Source organism: Propithecus coquereli, unplaced genomic scaffold, assembly GCF_000956105.1.
Source record: "Propithecus coquereli isolate 6110/MARCELLA unplaced genomic scaffold, Pcoq_1.0 Scaffold213, whole genome shotgun sequence".
Lineage (NCBI taxonomy): Eukaryota > Metazoa > Chordata > Mammalia > Primates > Indriidae > Propithecus > Propithecus coquereli.
The window spans coordinates 3,876,195-3,887,551 of NW_012146412.1; the positions used below are offsets into that span (position 1 = coordinate 3,876,195).

At 36.9% G+C, this 11,357-nt stretch overlaps 1 pseudogene; it reads left to right on the top strand.

The window, feature by feature from the left end:
- The first annotated feature begins 8,801 nt into the window (after positions 1–8,801).
- The window catches only part of LOC105810486, a 15,507-nt pseudogene continuing 12,951 nt past the window's right edge, over positions 8,802–11,357 (top strand).

An 11,357-nucleotide genomic window follows, 5' to 3' on the forward strand; every position in this document is an offset into this window, starting at 1 on the left:
GAGGACAAAAGAGGCCTTGAATTGTGAAAATGTAATGGTAGAAATGAAAGACTCAATAAGAGATTGAAGGATAAAGTTGGTGAATACTGCCAGAAAGTAGAACCAAAGATGAAAAGAAGAAATAAAAGAGAAGAGGAGAAGAGAAGAGAAAAGAAAAGAAAAGAGAAAAGAAAAGAAAAAATTAGAGAACAAATCCAGAAAATCTCTCTTAGAGACACCAGAAATAAAGAATAGAAAAACAGAGCTCATGAAAAAAGCTCATCAAAAAAGTTCAGGATTACTTTCAAGAACTGAAGAATATGAATTTTCAGTTTTAAAGAGCTCATAAAATGTCCATAAAAATAGACCTGACCCAAAGGACTGGTAAAACTGTAAGAAAAAAATGAGTTTCAAGAGAATAATCTATAAGCTTTGATAAAGAACTAGTGAGAAGAAAAGGGTAGTATAGAAAAATAAACAAGCTACAGAGAGACCTTAAACATCCTGAGGACAAAATATTTTCCAGACATGCAAGTCTAAAAACCTCCTGCATACCCTTTCTTGAGAACCTGCTTGGAGAAGCCCTCCCAAAACAAAGGAGGAAATCAAGTAAATGGAAAACATTGAGATATTGAAAAGAGGGGATACATCGGAGAAACAAAGAAAATTTTCATGATGGTGGTGGATGGGAGATACCATATTGACAATCGTACTTCAAATGTGGAGGCTACCAGTTCAGATTAATGCAAGTCAATAAGTAGTCTCCAAGAGTGAGTTCTAAATTGCATAAAATCCAAAGAGTACCCGATGCATTTGAATATATTAAAAATGTTTTGGTCAGATACAGGAAATTTCTAATGAATAAGGATAATGGCCCTTAACTTCAAAGTGTTTGATATCTAGTAGAGAAGTAAAGAAGTTAGATTAAAAATTAAAAATGACTTTAATATATAGTATCACATGAAAAGATGGTAAAAGAAGAAATAAAAACAAATAAAAATAGCGTGGGAAGAGAAAAAAATGTCACAATGAATAAGCAATGGGAAAATCCATCAATTCTATTTGCTATATTTGACTCTGAAAGAATATGATGCTTTTCAAAAATTAAACTTATTCTCAAAGATATTTTATGTCAAGATTACCGAAAGAATTTACTCTAGCATTTGAGTAAATTTCAGAAGAGTGCCAAGCATGCTTTGGGCAGTATTAGCAGTTAGAATAAATGTATAAAAGGACTGTTCAAACGGGGGAGGGGGGGAAGCATCTGGATAGATTAGGACAGGTATGTTTGCTTAAGAAACTGTCTTACTCATTTATAGTAAATAATATAAAAATAATGGAATCACAGAATTTCAGAGCTGATATTCAGTAGATTGATTTCCTCATTTTGTTGAAGGGGAACATGATATAGTTTCCATAACTTTTATAATTCACTCAAAACTCTGAAGAAGATACATGTAAGAGCCTTAATTAAGAAAAACAATTCTCTCATTTCTTCTGTTCTCCTACCTTCAAATTCAAGAGAAGGGTGGGATCTGACTGGAACTACATCTTAGAAAAAATAAAAGATATATATTTTACATTCAAAAGATTAGCTACGAGGCAGAACAAGTTACTAAATTGTAGAAATCACAGTAGATATTTCTGCAAATAATTACACATCAATTATCTAGTAAAAATAATTTTATAGCACTGGCATTTACCAAATCAAAGAGACGACCAATTAAGACACAGTCTCCCTCTAGAAGTAATTAGAAGATGATGATTTTTTTGTATCAGTAAGGTAGGTGACAATATTGCTCCACATTATGACTAGAAACAAGTACATAAACACATTTAATGAAAACTATGTAACTATTTAATGACATATTTCTTTTATAGAGACAGCCACAATTTTTCCAGTCCAAGGACAGTGGTCCTTTTATCTAAGTTAGAATTCAGGGTTAGAGAATTCCTTGCATTTGCCAAGAAAGCTCTCAAATTTCTCACAGTTTCTTAGGGAGCTATTTCTCACAGTTTCTTAGGAAGCTATCTACTAGGTCATGGGGGAAATTCAAGCTCTTATATGAATACCAGCCCTTAGTTGCCTTTCTAGATTTTCTACATAATTGAGGAGTAAATGGAAAAGGAAAGAAAACTGAACACAAGCCAAATTTCTTCTTCATACAATACTTCCAGAGTCAAGAAGTAATATAGGGGAGAGAGAGACAATGCAAAGATAGCATTTCTGCTAACTAATTTGAGGAAAGGTGCTTATGTTTGTCTTTCTGGAAAAGAAAACATTAGAAAATTCTGGAGATTAATGCAGACATCCACAGTCGTTCTGTTCCCAGATAACAAACAGATTTGGGAAAGTACAAAGAACTAAGAGTTTCTGAGTTTAAAAGCGCCCCCATGCGGAAAAGAACAATCATTACCATCTTTTAAAATTTCATTCCCTTTGCTTACTATCATGCTTGTACCTTGGGATTTAAGAGCACCGCATGTACTCACCATCAAATTGGTACTGACCGACCAACACTTATGTGCACATATAGTAGTAACATTCATCTAGTGTCAGGCAGGTGGGGGGAGGAGGAGATGGGTAAATTCACACCTAACGGGTGCAGTGAGCACCGTCGGGGGATGGACACGCTTGAAGCTCTGACTCGGGCAGGGCAAAGGCAATATATGTAACCTAAATATTCGTACTCCTGTAATATGCTGAAAGAAAAACATTTTAAAAAAGAAGATCTCTGATGGAAGCTGTCCAATTAATCGTGCCAACAAAATAATTGTGATTTTTCTTAGCCACTCAGCTTTATTTGATAGCACCACTGACAGACGCAAGCTAAAGATGCAGACGAGCGTCGTTTTGTCTCTCACCGCATCCCTAGTGCTTGCCACAGTTCCCGGCACGAAACAGAAGATAGATAGGTACGTTCGAACTAACGAAACTTATGACTGTACAGTCGCATAAGCTAGAAATGTAAAGGCACCTTCATTCCTCCTTCGCTCTCCATACCTAGTGACCAAGTTGACTGACTGCACTTCTGAGATTTCCCGAGCATCCAGACCTACCCCCTTCTGCCGCCGGGGACTAGGCCCAGGTTGTCCTTCCTCCGGCCGCCGGCAGCGCCCCCGCCTGGTGCAGCCTGACCCGACGCTCACGGCCAGCAGAGGAATTCCGCAACAGAAACCGACTCACTGGCCTTCTATCTGGCCTTTAAAAAAACGTGGAGCGGTGGGTCTTCTAGTTTAGTGGAGTGAAGAGGGTGGCGCATTTTCTCCTCACAAAACAGCTGTAAAACTGAAGAACATATTTCATATTTTAAAATAAATATTTCAGGGCAATGGAAATATTTCAGTGAATGGTAATGAGCTAAAATAATATCTTTTCAGGAGCTGTCAATGCTTAATGTTCTAGGTGTTTATGTTGGTGAGCATTATTTGAAATAATTAAAAGAATAATGTATGAATGAATTAAAACTTCAGGTTCCTATTCGCATTTTTAAAAGTGTGCTAATCTTAATATATTTGCCCATGCTTTCATTAGATAATACTTTGATATTTTTAAAAAGATATAAATACTTTGGTGTTATTGTTGTTATTTTAATCTTCAAGACCCAGATTAGCAAGAAAGCATTTAAAATGAATGAAATTTTTGTTGATAGACTAAAATTATTTTTCTTTTTTCATACTAGATCACAGTTCAAGGAATAAAATTATTTTTAATAATAGAAATTAAGGCTAGATTTTTAGTAAATTAGTGCTTTTATGTGCCTTTTCACAGTACATTGTAATTGAAATAAATAGAAGCAGGAATAATTGTAAGCTAAAATTCTATCAGAACTAATTAAATTTATTTAGATTTTATTCATGAGGAAAAGAAGGCGGCTTGGGTATTTAACATTGAGAATTCAGAGTGCATATCTTGTGAGAAATTCTTTTTAAACTTCTTGTTTTATCAAAATTATGAGTAATTCGTTTTAAACATGTATGGCGAGGACTGAGAATTGAGTAGAGGAATGAAACTTTTTTCCATTGCAATAATATAAGAAGACTTTTCATCATTTTACTTATCTCATTTCTGCTCCCCGTTCCTCAGTTAATTTATAATTATTACACAAAGGTTGAAATAAAATGATATTCAGCAAATTAGGGCCATGGTCTACGCTGTTATTAATATGATATTTAGCAAAAATGTTTTAAGAATTTTCGTATCAATATGCCAAAGCTGCACTACAGATATGTACGCTGTACAGTGGCAGCGCACTGCTCACTGCTGGGGTTTTTTTCTTCCCCGTTTCAACAGTCATTCCAAAATTACCTTGGTTTTAAATGTGCATTCTTCCTTTTGAAAGTGTGAATAATTGTTATCTAGCAAATCGAGTTGTTTTTCTTATGAAAAAAATATGTCGATAATTAAGAATTTTTTGCTCTACGCAAAGTTTAATATATATGTATTGTAACTAATGCAATTTGCTCGTTTCTCTATCTCATCAAACAGGCTGTGCACACCTTGAGATCAAGCACCACATCACCAACATTTAATAAGCATCCTAACACAGTGAATTTTAAATAAATATTTGCTGAAAGAGTTAAAGAGCAAAACTAGGGAAACAGATAACTACAGAGCCTCAGGCATAGGAGCTAACCAGAAATTCAGTTCTTGTGCAAACTGAGTCTATGGTCAGAGACTGAACCAACGAGGATGACTTAAAGTGGGGGCAGGTGGACACCTCTGCGCACCAAAGGCTTGGAAGGCACCATACCAATCATTTAATACAGATTATTTCATTTTTGTGTGTTTGTCAAAATTTAGTCATTGGCACACTCAATGCCTTTGCCGTATTTGCCTAACTGGCATACACAATATTTATTTAATATTTTTATTTAAATTGACCCACATTTTACTACATTTATTTTATTGGAAACTTTGGATCATTACTATAAATAGGAAATTCAGTATTATGTTTCAAATTCACAAATTATACTTAAATATAATGGGAGTTTGGCCTTAGCTAATGGCACAGTAGGTAATTAGGACAAATCCTCCCACTGAGAACAACGAGATAAGCTAAACAAGATATTTTTAAAAGTTTATTCCAGTGCATTGGCAATCTACCAAGGCAGGGAAGGATTTAAAAGACAAGATCTGGGGGAATACAGAAAACTAGAGAGTTGACTTTCACACCTACGGCCACATTTTTTTTGCCTATAAGTACTTGTTCTGAGATACTTAGGAACCAAGCAGAGCCTTCAAAATATTTGCATGTCTAAAGAGAAAAAATAAATAAATTTCAAGGCTTGACAGAGAGGCTAGTAAAATTTTGGGCTTTTACCATCTGAAATCTCTGTCCCTAGGGAAATGGCCCAGCTCTGCTCATTTAAAGCACAAAATTTTGTCTGACTATGGTACACTCTTCCCTTGTCCAGATGTGTTCATCCACATCTAAACCTCAACCACCTCCTGGAAAGATTGCTACTTCCTACTCTTCTCACACTCTAACCCCAGTTTCTATAATATGCCTAACTTGGTAAGCAGCAATCCTTCACCAAAGATAATTTAGAATTACAGTGATCTTATTAAGAAAGTTTTGATTCTAACAAAGTTTTATAGCTCTGTAAAGTTCTAGAACAAAAAGTCAATGTTCTGTTTTACAGTGGTCAGCCTTTTTGGTTGGTTCTGAAATTCATCATGATGTGTGCACTCTGGAAACATCTCACCCAGATGAACAGGCCCTGAGGAGAATCAGCTGTCATGTGAGACAGCTACCTCAGGGGAGCCCATTACAATCTCCTTAGGCAAAGGAAGGCTGATTTCCTCAGGTGGGAATGAAAGTGGTGTTTTTCCTGGCACAGAAAACTTGGCAGAATTTAAGGGTTCAATATCCTCAGCTGTCTCAGGAGCTACCTAAATGTCCAATTCCGATTTTTAGAATCTTATTCCTTTCCGGTTAGTGCCCTGACTTTAACAAAAGACACCTGATGGGTCAATTCAATTTACTTTGTAATTAGGACACTCACAAGGTGAGACTCTGGATTTGGTTTTCAGAAATCTCGGCCCTATAAATATAGTAAACAATGGTTTTCTTTCAGGGAAGATATAGAAGCTTTCAAGTGGTTTATGCAGAGCTTGAGTTGGTAATTTAAAGTCCTGAGCACATCCTTGTATTCCCCCACGGTTTCCAGCACCGTTTGAGGCAACCAGCCAATCCCATTATATTACTTAGTTTGGCTGAAATGTTCTAAGGTAGCAAATACATGGTCACTCAGAACCTTGCCTGCTGTTCGTACTGCATTAGGAGTATTACATGGCAATACTTTGCCTCTCTATCGCCACATCATGCCATGGAGGATCAGTGTTCTCTTTATGACTGGAAATAGAGTCATAAGTGCCTTTAAATCAGGTTTGGTCTACCCAATTCCAGAAAACCCAGAGTCAATTCATAAAACTCATCCTTTCAGCTTCTGTTCCTCTAATTATATCAAAATTTGTATCAGTCAGGGTGCAACTAAAGAAGCAGAACTGCGAGTCTATACTAAGAGTTACATTGTAAAGCACCAGCTCACGTGATTGTCGGGGCCAGCGAGGCAAAGTCGGATCACTGCCGGACGGTCTGCAGAAAGGGCTGGCGGCAGCTCCTGGGCACACGCTGTCCACAGATGAAACTTCCTCTTCTTCAGAGGAGTCTCAGTTTTGCATTTTAAGGCCTTTCAACAAACTTAGTTAGGCCCACTCATATTATCTAGAATAATCTCCCTCACTTAAAGTCAACTTATTATGATTTTAGTCACATTTACAAAGCACCACCACAGCAACACCTAGACTAGTGTCTGATGAACAACCAGGGACTGTAGTCTAGCGAAACTGACACATCTAAAGACCATCACGTGCTTATTTTTTTTTAAATATAGAGCATTGTTCTACTTTTGTAATATAAAAATAATAAAATATGTGGCTGACAGCTACTCCACTCAAACGGCAGGGGATGTGTTTTGAAGGTTGTTTTTGTCTTTGTACTTGACTTAAGCAACAATATCATTTGGGTTCGTTTCCCTTCCCATATTTACTTTCCTTAATATTTGGCCCATGCGCTTGTATTTGAACTGTCAAAGACTGGTAATGTAGCGAACATGACAGTTCTTGGATGGCAGTACACATTAATACACCTTCCAAAGATGGTTTTCTTTCCCTAAAATAGTAGGTTACACCTTGAGAGAATTTTACTTTTAAGTCCAAGGAGCTCCATCGTCTTTTATTACATCAAAGCCACAAGTCATTCTTTATAATGGTCTGAATTCTAAACTTTAGGAGAATAAGATGTGCACAATGATTATTGATCAATGAAGAAAAGGCATATTAATTTTAAAAAATAAAGAGGAAACAACACTATAGCGTCTGTAACAGCACAAGGATAATGCAGTTCTGCAGTTTGATAGTCAGTCTATTGGCTGGCATGAGCTATTTCCATGGCAGATTTAATTATGTTAAAGGCAAGATATGACACCCTTTCAACACATTTTATATCAATTCATCTTGTTCTGTAACCTTGTTTGGTCTTTGTCATGTTCTAAATAGTTCGGCAGAAAGACTTTAAACCACTATCTCCATTTACACTGATTCATTTTCCAGGAAATCTCTATGTTGTCTCTTTTCATTAGAAAAGAAATTACTAACCAGTCAACCAGCAATTTTTAGTGTCCTTGGCAAGAAAACAGGGTGACTTATTTCTAATAAAGTCCCCAGGAAAAATCATCTGCATTCTGAAAACATATTTATCTCAATTATTTTTGTAAATAAAAGGAAAAGAAAAAGTAATACCACTCTCCTAATTGAATCACACTGGACAGAAACCTGTTAAAAATACGAGATCCAAATCACATTTAAAAGAATAAGTAACTTAAAAACAGGGGAAAGATGCTGCATAGGAAGTAACACCGAGGACCCACTTATTTGTTATTCATGAATTATTAAACAGGTCACATTTGTCTCCTTATCTCAACTTTTCAGGCTATCCTACTACTTTTTCCTTTATTATGTTCATCAAAAATTGAATGGGAAAGTTGTTCTATATGGAATTGGTTCCTTTTTTTTTTGCAAAAAAAAATTAATAAAAAATACTAAAAGGGATAGAAGACATACAGATATTCTAAGAATTATTGGTCTAAAAGGAAAGACTTTCAGACACGTGATCTCAAAGTAGTTGTGAAATTTGTATTCAATCAGAGTATTTTTCTTTTCTATTGGAAAGACTTGGGTGGTGCTTCCTGGCCAAGAAATAGACTGATGAAGTCTGCGCTGGTGTCCTCAAGGAGACACTATGTTTGTCTCTCTGAAACAGAAAATTCCCAGGCTTGGTGGGTGAATCAGGATGTTTATGTTAATGTAATTCTTTACAGTTCATAATCTGTCCCTTAAATTATTTTATTTAATCATTGAATCCTCACGATAAACCAATAAACTAGGTACTATTGCCTCTGTTTTTAAAAAGAAGAATTTAAGCCTTTGAAAAATTGGGTTTCTTATCCAACCTCATGCAGCATTTAGCTAACTCTGAATCCCACAGATTTTTCTGTTAGAATAAACTTACGGACACGCGTACTTCCTGCGCCAGCTGTGCTGCTATCCTTTAGAGCTTTTTCCCCAGACCCGCACGCAAAACCTGCATGACACCCAGAAGAGGCTGATGGAGAAGGGCCCTGGGATGAGAGGCCTTGCACCTCTGCTTTGTTCATGCATTTCAACTGTCCAAAGACAACTTCATACCTGTATAATGTAACAGAAAAGGTCAGAAAATACTGATCAAACAGAAGTGTGGAGCATATTATTAAGCAAGATGAACGTCTCTGGAAGCAGTTGTGGAAGCCCTAGTTCTGCAGATATATCTAATGACTTTAAGTAACTTTGGTCAAAGCTAAAAGAGTATCATGATAAAGAAGTACAAGGGATGAGGTCTTGCTCTTTCCCCCAGCCTGGAGTGCAGTGGCATGATCATAGCTCACTGCATCCTCCAACTCGTGGGCTCAAGCAATCCTCCTACCTCAGCCTCCCAGGTTTACAAGTAAAGGTAACCAAACTGAAAAAGGAATGAATTTTAGATGCACAAAGACTAGAAGAATTCTTCACTGAAAATCAACAGCTGAGAGAGCAACAGAAAGTTCTTCATGAAACCATTAAAGTTTTAGAAGATCGGTTAAGAGCAGGATTATGTGATCGCTGTGCAGTTACTGAAGAACATACGCGGAAAAAACAGCAAGAGTTTGAAAATATCCAGCAGCACAATCTTAAACTTATTACAGAGCTTATGAATTAAAAGAATACAGAAAGAAAATAAAAAGCTTTCTGATCAACTGCAGCAGAAAATCGAGAATGATCAACAGCATCGAGTAACCGAGCTTGAATATGAGGAAAATGTTATTCCAGATTCACCGATAACAGCCTTCTCATTTTCTGGCATTAACCGGCTATGAAGAAAGGAAAACCTCCATGTCCAATACATAGAAAAAACACATACTAAATTGGAGCGTTCTGCGTGTACAAATGAATTGAGAAAAGTTTCCAAGGCTTCAACTCATCCACAGCATAATCCTAATGAAAATGAAATTCTAGTAGCTGACACTTGTGGTCAAAATCAGTCTCCAATGGCTAAAACACACGGAACAAGCAGTTATCCCACTGATAAGTCATCTTTTAATTCAGCTGCAGTTGTTGCTGAAATGCTTGGACTTAGTGTTCAAGAAGAATCTGAATCTCAAGGTCCCATGAGCCCTTTTGGTGATGAGCTCTACCACTGTCTGGAAGGAGATCACAAGAAACAGCCTTTTGAGGAATCTACTGGACATGTTGAAGACAGTGTAAGATTTTCAGATTCTACTTCAAAGTCTCCTCCTCAAGAACTGACTATTTGGGTGTCATCTCCTGTATTTGGAGCTACCTCTAATGTGAAAAGTAGTTTAGGTTTGAATACAAGTTTGTCCCCTTCTCTGAAAACAGCCCCTTTTAGCAACATTTCTATTTCTAGATCAGAGAAAGCTAGATCAAAATCTGAAGATAGTGCCCTTTTCACATATCATAGTCTTGGGTCTGATGCGAACAAGATCATTAGCCAGTCATCTTCTAATAAACAGATACTTATAAATAAAAATATAAGCGAACTCATAGGTGAACAGGATAGTACTGACCACATTAAAGATGCTGTTACCAGTAAACATTTGGAGTCCCTGAAATCACTGGGAGGCAGAACAACCAAAAGGAAGAAAACTGAGGAAGAAAGTGAACATGAAGTAAGCTGCCCCCAAGCCTCTTTTGATAAAGAAAATGCTTTTCCTTTTCCAATGGATGATCAATTTTCTATGAATGGGGACTGCATGATGGATAATCCTCTGGATCTGTCTGATGGATTTTCAGCTATTCAGCGCCAAGACTATTCAGCGCCAAGAGAAAAGCCAAGGAAATGAGACCTCTAAAAACAGATTTAGGCAAGTGACTCTTTATGAGACTTTGAAGCCCATTCCCAAGGGTTCTTTCTCAGTCCATAAGGCCCTGGGTGGGGCCTGCATGTTATCCAAAGATTCCCTAGAGGAGCCCCATTTGCAGGAGTGCCTCATCCTCCAGCCGTTGAGTAAATTCTCTCCAGACAATAAACCGCCGTTACAAATAAAAGAAAATCCTGTCTTCAAAATCCCTCTACATCCATGTGAAAGTTTGGAGACAGAGAATCTTTTTGATGACATGAAGGGTACTCATGAGCCAACAAAAATGAAAACCAGGTCAGTCCAGGAGGATGTGAACTTGCATCAGTTCTTCAGTTAAATCCATGTAGAATTGCTAAAACAAAGCCTCTACAAAACAACCAAGATGTATCCTTTGAAAATATACAGTGGAGTATAGATCCAGGTGCAGACTTTTCTCAGTACAAAATGGATGTTACTGTAATAGATACAAAGGATGGCAGTTAGTCGAGATTAGGAGGAGAGACAGTGGACATGGACTGTACGTTGGTTAGTGAAACTGTGCTTTTAAAAATGAAGAAGCAAGTGCAGAATGGAGAAAAAAGTCCAAATGAATAAAGAAAAATGAATGATAGCTTGGAAGGTATGTTTGATCAGATGACACATGAAGAATATGAATCCTGTTTGGCAGATAGTTTCCCCCAGGTATAGATGAAGAGGAAGAATTATCTGCTGCCACAAAGAAACCAAACACTCATGGTGATAAACAAGGTAAAGTCAAGCAGAAAGCATTTGTGGAGCCATATTTTAAAGATGATGAAAGAGACACTAGCTTACAAAATTTTCCTCATATTGAGGTGGTTCGGAAAAAAGAAGAGAGAAGAAAATTGCTTGGGCACACATGTAAGGAATGTGAAATTTAATATGCAGATATGCCAGCA